The following is a 17,022-nucleotide window of genomic DNA, read 5'->3' as shown; positions in this document are numbered from 1 at the left end:
TCTCTATCCACTCTTCAGTTGAGGGGTATCTAGGTTGCTTCCAAGTTCTGGCTATTACAAATAATGCTGCTATGAACATAGTGGAACAGACATCCTTGTTGTATGAATGTCCATCTTTTGGGTACCTGCCTAAGAGTGGAATTGCTGGGTCTTGTGGTAGACTGATTCCCATTTTCTTGAGGAATCTCCATACTGATTTCCATAGTGGCTGTACAAGTCGGCACTCTCACCAGCAGTGGAGGAGTGTTTTCCTCTCCCCACATCATCTCCAGAATAAATTGTCATTGGTGTTTTTTATTTTAGCCTTGTGACAGGAGTGAGATGGTATCTCAGGGTTGTTTTGATTTGCATTTCCTGGATGTCTAGGGATATTGAGCATTTTCTCAAGTGTCTCTCAGCTATTTTAGTCTCCTCTATTGAGAATGTTTCTTGTGTATGCTTTCCCAAGGAGACTACCTAGTCTTGCCTATTCACAGCTAGTTGAATTAAAAGTAGGCAGGAGACAATCTTATAATGCATAGGAAAGCCCGGTATAAAAGGATAAGCATGACTGGAAAGTTGTGGCATACTCCTTTAATCCCAACACTTGGGAGGCATAGATGGGCAGATGTCTGTGACCACAGGACCAGTCTGGTCTATAGAGCTAGTTCCAGGACATACAGGGCTACACAGAAAAACCCTGTCTCAAACAAAACAACAAAAACCAACCAACCAACCAAACAAACTACTACTACTACTACTACTACTACTACTACTACTACTACTACCACTATTACTACTATTACTGTGGAGAAGAAGAAGAAGAAGGAGGAGGAGGAGGAGGAGGAGGAGGAGGAGGAGGAGGAAGAGGAGGAGGAGGAGGAGAGGGAAAGGGACAGGGACAGGGACAGGGACAGGGAGAGGGACAGGGACAGGGAGAGGGAGAGGGAGAAGAAGAAGAAGAAGAAGAAGAAGAAGAAGAAGAAGAAGAAGAAGAAGAAGAAGAAGAAGAAGAAGAAGAAGAAGAAGAAGAAGAAGAAGAAGAGTTAAGTATGGACAACATATTCTCACATATTTGGTTCTATCTGTATTGACAATAACAAAAATTTCCAAAGATGTTTATGTTAGCAACAATGATTGTGACAATGGTTAATATTTTGTTATAATGCTATGTGTTCTAGATACTACTGTAATTCTTTCATGACTTAACTCAATCAATTCTCACAAGAAATCCACAAGGATGGTCTTCCTTTACTTTTTTGGAGAGCCTGTTTATAGCTTCAAAGACTCCATCCTCCACCTTTGCACCCATTACCACCCAAAATACTTGAGGAAAAAATTATATTCCCAGGAAGACAATGTGGATAGGGACTAACGCAGGCACAAGGACAAGCCTCCTTGGCTACCAGTCATAGCCTACATCTGTTGTATTAGGAGTGACTCTGAGTGGGGATCTTGTCTTTTGGATCCAAGTGAGCTTTTAGAACTTGCTCCTTAATTCAGACCATGTTTCTGGCAATTATGTGTCTTTTAGCCTCATCCTCACCAGTTTGAACTTAGGGGTCTTCACTCATACTGTAACCCTGGAGTGAGGGCATAGGCTCTGCTGGGATAGACAGAGAACCTGAAGCAGCCTAGCGTCCGTCTCTGTTGGAACAATACTTACTGGGATCTAGATCATCAATATTTATCATTGAGCTCCCACATTCTCCAGATTATGTGCAAGCCATCTAGCTGATGTCCAGTCTAGCATCACTCAGACTCCATGAGCTATCCTGGGGGAATCTTGTTGCCATGGAGATTCTGCTATTATGGTTCTTAGTTTCTGCATTTCTCGGAAGCTTGCAGGTGATGCCAAAGCTGTTAGTCCCTAGACAACATGAGAAGCAGCAAAGATCTAAAGCAGATAGATCTTTGCATCTAAATAACCAGATGGAATTTTAAGCTTTGAAGGTTATTTCATGCAAGGTTCAAGCTTAAGCTTTGAAGATTATTTCATGCAAGGTTCAACCACCAGCTTGTGCTATTGCGATGTGAAAGTGAGCAGATGTACAAAAACAAATGGATCCAAAGATGTTCCTATAGACTTTTACTTAGGAAAACAAGCAGTGGTCACGTTTGGCTCGGGCCTTTGTCTACTCTTCCTACAGCTAGGGCCACAGTGTACCACATGCCTCCTGCAGTATATTGATGGTATTGATAGACTTAACGAACGGTTTCCCTATGTTTACATTCTTTGCATGTGAGTTTGCATATTTTCTCTTTAGATGTGTGGCATCTATTTTTGCGTTGCTTCAGTCTATGCGCTTTTTTTCTAAATTTCTTTGGCTACTACAACACAGCAGAAGTAATATTGTGCCAGGTATGAGGCCCAGTCTTCAAGGGGCCTTCCCCCCATCTGCTCCCCTAGATGTCTCCTCCAGAGGAACAAGCCTGCATTTATCAGTGAAGGATGAGCAAGTGAATGAAGAGAGCCAAGACATCCCTGATCTGTAGGAGGAGCTGTTGACAGATGCACAGAAGAGTCTCCAAGACAGGAATTACCGTGCTGGACCCCGTCCCAACTGCCAAACATCAGGACCACAAGGCAACGCAGTAAGTTTTATTTTATGCTACAGAATTTAGGTTGATTTAAGTAGTAAAAGCTAACTGATACTCCTACTATCAGTTATTATCAAGAAGCACTATGAAGAATCCTCTGAACTAACCCAGGGATTCTATGTTGTGTTTAATTTACAGACCAGTAGCTAATGTGCAGCTAGAAAACTTCTGCAGAGCAGCACAGGAAGTAGGTGACCACTGGAATGCAAACTCACTTCACGTGTTGGATCTGTACCACTGTTCCGACATTGTCACTCTGGTTTGAGTCTCCCGTCTTTTCCTGTTCTCAAGCTACACACACATTTTACACACACACACACACACACACACACACACACACACACACTTTCAAATATACACACACCTTCACAGCACATTTATAATTGCAGTTCTAGATAATTCTAGATTAGATAAAACAACTAACACTGCAGCTTTGAGAGTTGTGTGAAGGCTAATCTTGCATGTGTGTTTCTCTGGGTCAGATGACGTGGGTTACATTTTGAAGCAAGCATAGTTTAACATCCTATACAGTCATTCACAAGCTGAGGAGTTCCTTAAGGAGTAGTGATGTCTGTCTGCTGGCTTAGAACTTTAAGTGTCTGGCACCTCCTTGAACAAGATACTAGTATAATCTCTGTAGCACACAGGCACTAGAGAGGGCTACAGTGCTTCTCACCTCAATCCCAACCTAGGGCCTGGGTCTAGTAGGTCTGTAGTCTTTTTCCTAAGCATGTTTTGGTCTTACAGATTTAGTGAAGGGTTGATTTTCTTCCATACTGGACAAAAACAAAGTTCCTGAGATGGTGACTTAATTCACAATACACAAGCAGCATGAAAGCTCTCTTCAATTCAAGTCTTCACACACAAAAATAAAAAGAGAAAAGAAGAAGAAAAAGGCAGGTTCATTCAGAGTAATAGACCACTTTATTCTTTTTTAAAAAATTGAACTTTACTAATTCTCACTAATGACAGAGGCCCTTTGTAGAGGAACCCATTTCACTGATTACTGAATCATATAAACTATTCTGCAAAAGAAATGAAATCTTGGTCATTCAAATCCTCTGGGATTCTTGCTGAGAAGAAGCAGGCACTCACTGCTGCTCTAACTTGGAGAATGATTGGGTTTGCAGTTTAGTGAACTGAGATCATCGCAAATACCATCCAAGTGCAAATCTACATTTCGGTCATTAAAGAAAACATTTTCAGGTGACAAAATGGAGCAGAACCACTGGGGGCAAATCAACAATGCATTGGATTTGGGGTGAGTGTATTCAGAGATGTTTCTGGTTTTTTTTTAAGCTACTGGGAGAATAAGATTTCCCATTGAAAGAATTTATTCACCTGGAAAAAGCTGAGCCAGGAATTTACTATCTCAGCGTAGGTTTAGTACCTCAATACTGAAATAATATTTGGACATACAAAGTCAAAACCAGCTGTGTGCTTAGAATATGTACCAGATCTTCAATCAATATAACAGATTCTAAAAACGGATAACTAATTAGAGTACTTAAATGAGTTTATTTATAGGCAAAGAAAAATGATAAAGTGCTTGGGAAACAGGACCTCCTGATAGTGGAGCATTTCAGTGATTGATACTGGGAAGTCAGTGCTGGCAGGGAGAAGAAATGGTTCTTCATTCAACTTATGGTGGCATTTCTAAACTCTTTTGTCAATGTAAGGCAGCATTAGAGCTAGCATGATGATCAGTAACTTGTCACCCCAACTCTTGATGCCTTTACCTTTAACTAGTTTAAATTACCATATTGGTGACAATGGGGACAAAGGTAGCAATGTGGGAAATGAGAGCTGACTTGTTTCAAAGCCTGCCATGGTAGTGAACTGACTCATCAAGCTGACTCAAGTGGCTTTAGTATAACAACCCTGTAATATTTGGGTCTTCAGCTATATAATATTTAGTGTTGTGATGTAAGAGTATTTACAGAAATCTATTCTTGTTCCATAATCAGTTTGTTGTAACCTAGAATACCCATTATATTCACGCAGATAGGTGTGTTCAAAGTTATCCTTAATTAGTGAAGTTAAAGTCTGAATGATCCTGAATTTGAACATAGAAGTTTAAGTATTCTCTTAGAATATATATAGAGTCCTTCCTTCTGAATTTCAAGGTACTTAGTAGTTCATTAGGGGATATGGATCCACAAAAAATCACATAAAATGTAAAATATGATCATTTTCAACTGAGAAATAAAATAAGCACTGTCAGTGTTCAGAGGAGGGCTTCAAAAAAGGAGAGCAGATATTTCTTATATGAGATGTGGAAATATGTCTGAGAGGACTTAATGAGAACAAAGAGGCCCCAAGGCCAGGAGAACAAAGCAAGTCTAAGGCATGAGCAGTGCTTTGTGAGCAATGTTTGGAAATTAAACTAAGTGTAAATGGTACAGAGACCTGTGATCTGTGATCCTTTGGTCTACAAAGAAGTAGGGGGGGATGTTCTGGGAGATTTGGCTTTGTTACCCATTTTCAAAGAAAATGTGACCAACATAGGAATCCTTTTGACAGTCATCTTGATTTCTCAGCTCACAAACACAAAACATTAGCATGGTGAAGATGAAGCTCTCTAGAACAGTGTCACACACGATAATGATACAAAGTAGAAGACCTGCATTGACAGGATTTGTCCAATGGGCATAGATGCAACACCAGGTCTGTACTGTAAAGGAGGCAGCTACAGATTGCTGCATCACTATGACAATGTCACATTCTTGGAACAGAAAGGGTTGGAGTCAGTAAAAATGTGTTATCTGTGTTAGAGGGAGGCAGAGATGAATCTGTGGATCACTCTTACTACACTGTCAATACATGTATCGTAAACTTGTGCAAACTCACAGAATGTACAACATCAAAAGTGAGCACACTTGTCAACTTGACTTTTGGTGATAATGATGTATCAGTGAAGATTTACCAATTATAATGAATGTACTATTCTGCATGCTGCACTAACATGGATAAAATTATGCATGTCAAAAATGGGCATAATTTAAAAACCCTATACAGCTTCTAATTTAAAACACATCTAAATATTTCATGAATTATAGAAGAGACAAGAGTGATGATTATGAGCATTGTATGAACAACGAAACACACTAGTCACAAGAACAGGAGGATGCAATGGAGGCAGAGGTCTGTATCCATGAGTGCTTGTACCTGGCAAAAGTCACACCAGCTTTTCAGGAGTGAAACACACAGCATAGTCATAATGATAATAGTGTAATAAGTCTAAAGAAATGAGTGGAAAGATATTTAATATAAGAAGCACAATTAGGTGAAAGGAAAACCAAGCGCATGACTGAAATAATCATGAAATTAAAATGAATTCCTTTAGAAGTACATCACTCCTGGCTCTGATGGCATATGTGGAAAAGAAAAGAGCAGAAAAAATTATCAGCATTGGAACCAAAAAGGGGACATATCTGTTAGTACACCAGGGACTGCAAGACAAAGGATTCTACCAAAAAGCAAAACAAATTTCTAGAAATACACAGATAGTCAAGCATTGGAATAATTTCTGTCAACACAGAAGTTGAGTCTGTAGATTAAAAACTTTCCACAAAGACAGCACCAGTGTGGGAACACCAGACCTTGAGCAGAGACCCACTTCCCCTTCTGCCTGGGAGTAGGCAGCTGTAAGACAATGTTTACTAAAAACATGTTTACTAAAAACAATACAATGCCTGGGGGCATTAAGTTCCTGGAAAAGGCCTGCCCGCAGAAACCACCCTGAGCTCGACCTTGTCCAAAGACTAACCGCCTCTTCTGCCACGCCCAGATCAGTTTCTGGGGTCAGAGCAGAACCAGCCAGGGTAGAGGAGAGAGCAGAAGCTTCTCTGGTGGGAGCCTTTCTTAGGAAGTTTTCTTGAACCTTTTTGGGGCCTGCTTAAAGTTTTCTTTACACCGCTGAACAAGTCTCTGTGTTGTCAATCCCCGACACCCTCCGCACGTTCTCGGACACAGGCCGCGCAGCGGACGCGACACACCAGGTACAGATGATTCCTACAGGCTCTCAGAAATATTTAAGAAATAGTAAATTTCCATCTTAAGTACTTTAAATTCTTTTGTTTTATTCTTTGAATGCTGCAATTACTTTTATTATGTGTATTAATGTATCCCCTCCATTTTATTTTTTGTTATTAGCAACCCCTGAATCCAATTGATGTTGCCCATATGTTTGTGTGTGTGGTCAGTCACAAGCAACCTTCCAGTAGCTCTCACAGAAAAGTGATTTTCTCTCCCTCAGCTCCTATTAACTGGCATTAGTTCCTTTGACAGGACTGGGGACTTTGGGATACCTTCCACATCCATGTGGCATGTAACTGGCTTGATCTTATGATGTGCATGTGGCAATAGCTCCTGTGGTTTCATGTGTGCAATGGTCATGCCATGCCCAGAAGTTAGCATTTCACAACTCTCCTCCCTATTTACTGGGTCTTACATTCTTTCTGCCCCTTCTTCCATGAAGTTTCATAAACTCTAGGGAGTTGATGCAAATGACCCATTAATATATATACAATCACTATTTCTTACTCCTGACCCTTTGACTAGTTATTAGTGTCTGTATTAACTTCTACCAACTGTAAAATGAAACATCCCTAACAAATGTTGAGAGAACCACAAATAAGTATAAACACAAACATTTAGAAGTTATTTTGGCGACATGATCATATAGCAATGCAACATGAGAAGTCCTCAACCCAGCAGAGGGTCAAGCCTCCCCAGTCATGAGCTTTTGACTAGGTACACAGTACGGGCATGAATTCCTATGGAAGTAGGTCTCCTATTCAATGAGGAATAGATGTGTTATCACCATAAACTTCATGCCATTATTGCACAGAGAGTATATCTTGCCAGCAAGTCAGTACTATAGTACACATGATCTGGTTCTGGGTGAGACCATCCATGTTTCTCCCTTCCAGCAGCCTGCATGCCACATTTTGGCGCAGTGGAAACTAACCTGCAAGGAGAGACTTTTACTGTCAGTTCAAGGTTGGTTTTTCTATGTCCTTCATCCAAAGTGAGTCCTGTCTTCAGCAACAGAGTTTTATGTTCTAATTATTAAGAACAACCAAGAGAAATTGCAATAGCTTAGGGCTTCCCTGGATAGTGACTTGTAAGGTATATCTCTGCCTGCCATCAGGATTCTCGTTTAATATCTTACCATGCAGGGTAATTCTGTTCAAAGCAGACACACGCGCGCGCGCGCACGCACACACACACACACACACAGTTAGTTGTCATTTTACCTGTATCTTACTATTCTCGCCCCCTTAAAGGCATCCATCCCCAGTAACCCATTTCTATTTCCAGGTTTCCACATGTGCTTCAGGTTAAACAGGAAAATCAAAGATATGAAGGTATGAACCCCACTTCAGAAAGAATGCATCATGGGTACCTTTCTGGGCCTGCGTGATCTCACTCAACACCATTTTTACCATAAAATGAGATAGTTTTGGGGCCAAAGCTCCTGACTGTAAACCAATGCCTTTCTCTAATTGGTATGTTATGGGAGATCAATGTGAACTGTCCCAGGGATGGTAGGGGATGAAGCTAGGCTCCTTCCCACCAGGTTCTTAAAAGAGAGTAAGAGAATTCCCAGGCAAATATATCACATTAATCTTTATGATTAAATGCTTAAATTGTACTAACAAGAGAATGCAACAGAAAACTATTGAAAACTGAGCCTGGGATGTTTCATTCTAGCATAATCCCCACTCCAGGGTCAGCAAAATTTGACCACTAGAAGGATTTTCAGACCCTAAATTTTTAGGGCAATCAGGATAAACATGTCCTAGAGTTTGGGACTTAAAATGGACAATTGCCCGTTATTTGGGGGAGGGGACAGTTGTCTGGGGTAGTACATGATTTACAATAATGACATGAAATACAATGGAGTGTAAATATTTTGACAGATTCACTTGGCCTGCTTAACTCTGTCTTTCTGCAATGTTCTATAATCTCCCTCGTGGGTTATCTCAGCATTCATTCTGCTCTGGTCGAAGTAAGAGTGGTATTTCCCGGAGCTGTTTGACGTTCAGCTGTTGCTGAAGATGTTAAAAACACAAGCAAACCTGCTAATCATTGCCAACAAAGCAGCTTAATCCTGGCTGGCTGGCAATTTGTTTTGCAGCCTTTGGTGCTACAGAGAGACTGGAGTTTATAAAAGGAGGTAAACAGTCAGTTAGGGATTAGAAGGTGAGAAAAGGAGAATACTCCTCTCCCCGGAGACCACACACTGGTAGGGAATCTCCCGCAAGCAATTGTTCCAGACTGTTTCATATGCCTCGCCCTCCCCAACCCTGGCTTCTCCACTGCCCATCCTCCCCCTCCCTGTACCTCCCAAGGCTTGATTGGCACTTGTCACTGCCATAGAGAAGAAGATGCTTCAGGACAGAGGGAGGGGTTAGGGGAAGCACCCACCTCAAAAGCCTCTGGAGTCAAAAGATGATTCAGTCTTTCTGCCTGTGTTTTGTCTCTTTGTAAATTATTCAAATCTGGGTGGCATCTTGGATAAGTGGCATTTTGACACAGCTTAAGGGATTGCCTCACTAACACTATTGAGCCAAAGCTGCCATCCTTTTAGAAATGTAAAAAGAGAGATTTTACTATAATCTGATATGTCTACATATGAAAGACAGTTACATTCAAAAGGCTTAAAATATTTTGATCAATTATACTCATTTTTGACTTACTGTTTTGTCTGATGCATCTAAGAGTGATCTTTATTAGCCAAAAAAAGAGGAGAAGCTCTTATCTGAATCTTTGTAAGGAGTACTGATGGCAGATAGGTGCTGTTGGATGGTTTCAAGGCTGAGATAGCCAGCAGAGAAGAAAAGTATAGAGTTTTCTAGATGAAAACATTGCTAGCAATATCTTGCATGTGGAATATGCAACAAACCTAGGCCTGGGGTTTGTTATGTCCTGATTTGAGCCCAGAAACCTCATTCTTAGCTCTGGGGTCTTGGAATAGTTACAGCATAGCCCCAGAGTATACATTTTCCCTAGTGGCAAACATGACAGAAAGTAGGCATCATCTTCTTCAGATTCTAGAGTCATGGGGCTAACCAATTAGTTGTTTTCACAGTTCTTTTTGTAGAATATTACCTTTGTGGATGATGACACTTACTAGAACTTTAAAGTACAGCTTGCTTCACTAATAACTTGTTTGTGCCCAGGCAGCAGGCTTGTGCTTGGTGCCACTGAGGAGGGATGATGGACACTGGGTGGAAGAGATGGGAACATAAGCTTCTCGATTCTCATTATCAGAGAATTCAGCCTTTTACTTCTGTTGTCTTATTTCTCTGAAGTTTTATGTATTTCATCTGCATATTTTAACCCCAGTTTCGTTTCCAAAAGCAGTAGATTTTTCAATTAGTTTCATGCAGAAAGATCTGCTCAAAACTACCAATAAAATCAACAGAGTACAGAAGGCTGTTTAGTTTCTGAGATAAAGAATAAATAAGGTAGGTATGAAATGCTAAGACAGAGCCACTCTCCTTTTGGACAGCATTATTTAAGGCTTACAGGCATCTGAGTTTCATGTTGTTTTTTTATTTTCTCTTAGTGAAATGTTCTGAAAGTTTTGTTCCCATGTCTAATAAATAAAAATATAGAATGCCAGGAACTATGTAATAAAAACAATGAGTAGTGATTATGTAGTATCTGGTATATATTTGTAGTATATGTTTCTTTATTATTGATCTGGACATCCTATACTTTATCTGGAAATTCTTGAAAAAAAAACCCTCAGCTTGTCTTTCACATGCTCAACAGCTCTGCTCTTTCCAAGGTTGAGTCCATGAGGAAATTCTGCACATATTTAATCTTGAAAAATACATGTTGCTATGTAGTTTATGGTCTAGCAAGAAGAAGCAGAAACATTAAAATGCATTCACATTTAGTAAGGACTTAATTCCTGCTATCTTATGGCCAGTTAGGAAAATGTATGATCCCATGAGAATATTTAACAGAAATACCTAACCTCTGCTGGAGATGGGAGCAGGCATCTTTGGGGAAGTAACATTTAATCTAAGAAAACTGGGAGCTGAAAGATAGTATCCTCAGTGTAAGTATATGTAGATTCTGACAAAATATGGAATTCATTTCCATTTATATCCATTCTGTGATATCATCATTGGCTGATTAATAGGATTTCATACTGAATTCTTTAATTACAGAATATTAATGACAGACACGTTCCTTCACTACTAAATTCGGCAACATGGAGATGATGTTCCACCTTAACAAACTCCAGAGAATCTAAAGTGCATAAGAAAATTCTAATAGTTTAAGAGCTAAGCTTGGAAGTTCAAATAATTTAGAATGCTACATTATTATTGAGAAGTTAATCTGAGCGTGAAAAGATATCATTATTTTTAAATACTCAAGAGCAATGACAGCAAACAGCACATAGCCAATAGTTTTATGTATCTGGGTTAAAAATTTGTTACCTGGAATCATAGGTGTGATGTTAAAATGCCTGCTTGTCACTTTCTACTTGTGTTGTCACATGTGAGTCATCTGCTAGGTATAGAAAACATACTGATGCAGATGGTACTGAAGTCTACTCAGTAGCTGTGTCAGAAGACCTTTCAAACAACTTGCACACAGTAAGTCGCTTAATACTAATTCATCTCATCTTCACCTAAAAGTTACTGATGATAATAGTTTACCTCCTAGAGTTATAATGGGACTTCTGTAGGAGGCAATCATATCACTTTGGCAAGACAGGTACCTTTCATAGCATCGATGATGGTTGCCCATGTCTTTGTTCATAACCTTCCAAGAACTGCCTTTTGCCCACTAACACTTTCAAATCTCAAAAGGAGCTGCCTCTGTCCAGGGTCCTGAGACTATACCCCAGCCCTGAAGCAAGCATTCCATTGCGCATCTGAGTGTGTGTGAGTGTGTGAGTGTGTGTGTGTGTGTGTGTGTGTGTGTGTGTGTGTGTGTGTGTGTGTGTGTGTGTGTGTGTGTGTACACTGGAACTCTCAGACTACTATGGAAATGACTAGAAAATAAAAATAGCCTTTGTTCATTTTCTGCCTCCACCCTTCTTCATTTGCACATATAACAGGAATAGTTGAGTCTTGTCTGTTTTGAGCCAAACACCTGAACCACCTGTCATAATCTGTAGCCTGACTCTGATCCAATGAAAAGCAGGCACCTCTGTCTGTGCCTTCTGTTGCTGGGTAGCAGCAGAACAGCTAAGACAGACTTAGGAGTCCACAAAAGCGCTTCTTAAAATACAGAAGCCTCGAAACTTAATTATTTTGTGGCTTCCAATCCCAATCCCTGTGTTCAGTGTTAGGCCACCAATGAATACTCCTGATGCAAATGCACAGAACCCAGCACCAAGCATCATACAGTTCTTTGAGTGTCCAGTATTGTGCAGCCACTGGTTTTCTGTGGCCAACAGCAGTTTCAGAATTTTCCCTGGCCTCAGAAACAGTATGTTCTAGGGAGAGAATAAAGATTTTAAAAACTTAAATGTAATTGAATTTGTTGAATGGTGTGGTGGACACGTGTATCAGAATTTCAGAGGAGATTATCGGAGTTTTCATAATAGGAGATGTGAACTGTGAACTCCTTACCCAGGACAAGAAAAGGCCTGTCAGTGGAAAAAGTAAAGACTGTGATTAAAGAATGGAGACAAAGAGATACAGAGACAGAGAGAGACAGGGAGAGACACACAGACAGAGACATATAGACACAGAGAGACACATACAGAGAGAGGCAGAGACAGAGGGGGTAGAGACAGTCAGAGAGAGAGACAGAGAAAAACAGACAAAAAGGAGAGAGTTAAGAGAGAGGATCGAGGAAAGACACACATAGAGACAGAGAGAGGAGAAGGAGAGAAGAGAGAAATATAGTGAGACAGGCAGAGAGACAAGGCAGACAGGAGAAAGAGGAGAGAGACAGGAGAGACAGACACTCAGACAGAGAGGAGAGAGATGGAGACAGACAGACAGACAGACACACACACACACACACACACACACACACACACACACACACAATGGAGAATCTCCAGCACATTCTCCAAGAGAAAAATTTCCCAGTGAACTTAGTTCTGGTTTCTGTTTCACAGGCAATGAACAGCTAATGAAGGCTGGCCACAGTCACATATGAAACTATGCCTAGTGATGAGCGTGGCATATTCTGATGTGCACTGGTAGTAAAAAGACATTTGCATCCTGTTTTAGGGAAGCAGTTTACCAAATACTGAATACTTTTGGTATGTCTCTGGGTTGAGAGATTTAAAATTTTGTTAACTTAGAAAAGGTCTGGGTTGAGGGTGAAAGAAGGATTGTTTGGTCTTTGGGGAACTTGCCAGGATCAAACAGAGAGCTAAATTCATGTTTCAGAATCTACTAATGTCAGTGTAGCCAGAGCAAAGGCTCCTATCAGAGGGAAGGAGAGACTAACAGAAATTTCTCTCTTTGCTGTCATTGCTATTGTCTTGCCAGCATCCAGTGACTCACTCCATGCTTAACACACAGAGCCCATCTCTGGACTTAAACAGAAGTAGGGGAGCTCTCCATTAGGAAGCCAATTCACCAGTGTTTTTCCACTTGCTGTGGGAGAGGTGGCTTGGGGAAATGAACTCTGTTGTCTCCTTTTAAAGCAGAAGCCATTGAAACCCTGCTGCCTTCTTACAAAATGTAGAAATGTGTAGTAAGCCTTCTTTCATATAAGGACTCCTCAAAATCTCCTATTTCCTCTTGATATTCTGAGTTCCAGAAGTTGGGAGTTTTTACCCTGCCCAAGAGGGAACATTATGACACCATTTGTATCACGTAGCAGAAAGGCTGATTGAAGTGTCTTAGCGTGTTAGTACATGGGCTGGTTGCTGTCTGTATGACCAGCCTTCAGATCCAGAGCTTCAGGGTACGTGGTGCAGAACATACATGTTTATTCAGGACCACCACCTTTTGTTCATGGTGACTGAGCAGAGAAATATACCTGGAGATCTGTATTTAAGTAAAATAACCCTTTAAGTGATCAGTAGCTGTTGCCTTTCCACCATTAAGTTCCATATTCTTCCTCCATGGAAAAGAGTGCATTCTCCATGGAATAGGTGATGATGGTAAGAGAGTAAGTGATAGCTTAGCAGAAGTCTCTTTCAATTCTGAAAAAAATATTGGCACCAACTACAACCTAAGTACATATGTATTCTATTGGGAATGCCATACATTAGCTGTGATATTAACATCTGCAATAGTCTTGGTATCTCTATTATTGCATAAATGTGAATTCTAGTGCTGGCTGTATCAATATTTGTGTTAGTGTGGAAAGAAAAAAAGGCACAGCAGTGTTTTGACACAATCATGGTCCAAGAAATATTTATTTCACTTCACTGAAATATTGCCTTTCATTTGGGGAAAATTAGTATTAATTGTTCTGTGCAATAAATACATATTAAGACTCATCTTGCTGAATCAAATAAATGCTGCTGTGGAGCCATTGTTCTTTTAGGAAGCATTTTGGTTAGGGAGAATGCTGGCTGGTAGATGAATTCTGGGAAGGCGTGGTATAGCCTTGTGCAGAAGAGAGACTGTTTTCTCAACAGGTTTGGTCTGAAGGAGAGAATAGTGAAGTGAGAGTACCAGGCTCGGGGTCTGGGCCTGGCATGAAAATTAATTATGCAAAGGAGCTAGTAGTTGATCACTTGGTTTTTTTGAGGTCTCCTTCTACCACAACCATTGGCTCTTGCATCAAACAGCTGTGGGGACAGCTCATTCTGAGGTGGCCTGGAGGAACTACTCTCCTACACAGGGATGTTGATGTGTTCCTATACCAGTCATCTTCTCACTGAGATCAACACTGCAAAGTAACAATGAGTCACTTTAGGATGTTAGGGATGTAGAGTCCCAGGGTTTGCACTTACTCCATTCAGTATGCTGTTCTACTGATTTGCTTAAAGACTACACTGCTGATGATGGAGGTTTCTTTCCTGTCCGGTGCCACTGCCCTTCAGGCCCAAATAAACACACAGATACTATATTAATTATAAATCTGTTGGCCGATTGCTAGGGCTTCTTACTGGCTAGCACTGTTATAAATATTAACCCATTTCTATTAATGTAAGTATTTACATGTGGTTTTCTTGCCAGAGAAGGGTCCAGACCTATTACTCCTTCCTACACTACATGGCATCTCCTATGGCTTCCCTCTTTCTCTCTCCTCCTTCCTCTCGTAGGTCTGCCTATACTTCCTGCCTGGCCAATCAATGCTTTATTCATCAGCCAATAAGAGAAACATACATACAGAAAGACATCCCCCATCACTACACAGGGACACTATCATTTCTGCTTTGCAGAAGAAGACACCAACACACAATTACAAGCCTCCACTCATGTAAACAACCCTGGTGTAATCAGGGTTGGACCCCAGGGGATGGAATACCCAAACCCATTAAAGATTATCCTTATTTAGAGTCACACAGAGACTTATTTTTCAAGTTTCTTTTTAGAGAAAGGTTAAGCACCAAGTTGCTGCAGATTGGCTAGCAAGCTTCTAGTAAGGCTTGAATTGCTATGGAACAGGCATTCATAGGTTCAAAGGAAACGTGAGTGTTTAATGCATGTATGTATGTATACATTTTGTTGACACAGCAAACCAAACAGCCTCCATATCAGCGAAATAGAATTAATCCCGAAAAGACTAGTCAACATGCTTTCATGTTCCTTTTAGTACTTTTTGTTCAGCATTGCCCTTGATTGTGACAACATTGTGACTCTAACCTGGGCTTTGGTGAAAACATTCTAAGTTTGCACAGCCTCTGTTTCACTGTTGTGTAACTTTAATCATATCATCACTTATAATTATTGATGAAGTTAATATAGATTAATACATGTTTATGTTCACAGATATATACATACATATATAAGTATTCTGTATATGCAGAGATTTACATAATATTCACAAATATGATACATCTAACAAGTAGAACACTAAATTATCAAAGATGTAGAATCATATCTGGGGTCAAATGTTTACAAGCTCAGGAGGAGTTCTGAAGAAATCCTTTACAGATGTACTTAAGTTAATAAATGAGGATGGGATAACAGAATTAACTCCCTACCTTAATGTCTCAGTGGATAGAGACAATGGATGCTGGTGGCTGCTGACTTCCCTTTAGAAGAAACAATTGGACATCAGGATCCTTCTATTGGGTGTTTACACCATCCTATTGCTGGATACTGAGTCTGCATCAGGTGAACCATTTTACCAAACATAGAAGGATTCAAGGAACCACATGTGAGAGATGCAGCCACAAAAACTCACTGTGCCCAGCTCCAACAGCTGTCTTTAAGTAACCAGCTGAAAACAGTTCAGCAGGGAACTGCCACAGTTTGTCTAAAGGGCCTAGATATGTTCACTTTCCAACTGGTTCCATTTTTGTCTTATGTGTATGTGGGACTTGAATAAGAATAAAATATAATTCCATTAGGAAAGATCCTCTTTGGAAGGTAAGAATTGAGAACCAAAATGAGGAAATCATTCTTTTACCCACATGTAGAAGTTGGTTATAGTTGAAAGTCCAAGGCAGGTCTGAAGGATTGACATCCATGAGTGACAGGTGGAAAGCAAGGGCCAGATCAGCATGTGAGGACAGGGAGGTTGGCAAACACCGTGAAACCCCGTGTAGGGTAACTTTGGGGATGAAAGTTTCTCTGGGAACTTTACTTTGAAGATCTTGACTCCATGCTTCTGGGCTTTATGAGTGTAAGTCTGACTCAGTCGTTTTATACATGGCTGTCAAAGACATCTTTAGTTAATCATGTCTTCCTAAGGATTGCGAGGCATGAGCCAGCAAACTAACATCAGAGAAAGAGAGTGAGAAAAGGCCTAGATATGTTCACTTTCCAACTGCAGGTAGAGGTCTTAAAGGTCAAAGAAGGTCATTCTGTTTGTTTTTTGCTAATGTGACAAGGTTACATTAAATACATCAGACTGGCCTTGAACTCATGATCCTCCTTCCTTAGCTTCTGAAGTGCTGAGATTATATGTGTGCACACCACACCCTAGTTACAGAAGAAGTCTTTTGTGTTCTGACATTCTTCCTTGACCCTGCTGCAACAAAGGAACATTTGCTTCTCACATAATGGAAAGAATATACCAGAAGCTATTGATGTTTTAGGAAAATGCAAAGAAGCCTCATTGCACAGTATTTAAATCACAACATTATGCAAAATTGAGATGTCAAGAGTATATGTAGAAGAAAGCTGTCTTTTTGTTTCCTAATGGTTATTTCACATTCTACAAGGAGCTTCACACTCCCAAACCAAACCTCGGCATTTCACTTACCATGTATATACTGGACTATGCATCACTTAATTTCACTTTCTTAACCCACGTTGAGAAAAAAAAGAACAGTTCATCTTGACGAAATACGGTTTAAACTGTTAGCAGTTGGTCCAG

The sequence above is a fragment of the Mesocricetus auratus genome, unplaced genomic scaffold (genome assembly GCF_017639785.1).
Source record: "Mesocricetus auratus isolate SY011 unplaced genomic scaffold, BCM_Maur_2.0 Super-Scaffold_100011, whole genome shotgun sequence".
Classification (NCBI taxonomy): Eukaryota; Metazoa; Chordata; class Mammalia; order Rodentia; family Cricetidae; genus Mesocricetus; species Mesocricetus auratus.
The sequence above is the reverse complement of the archived record's forward strand: the minus strand, read 5'-3'. Positions refer to the sequence as shown.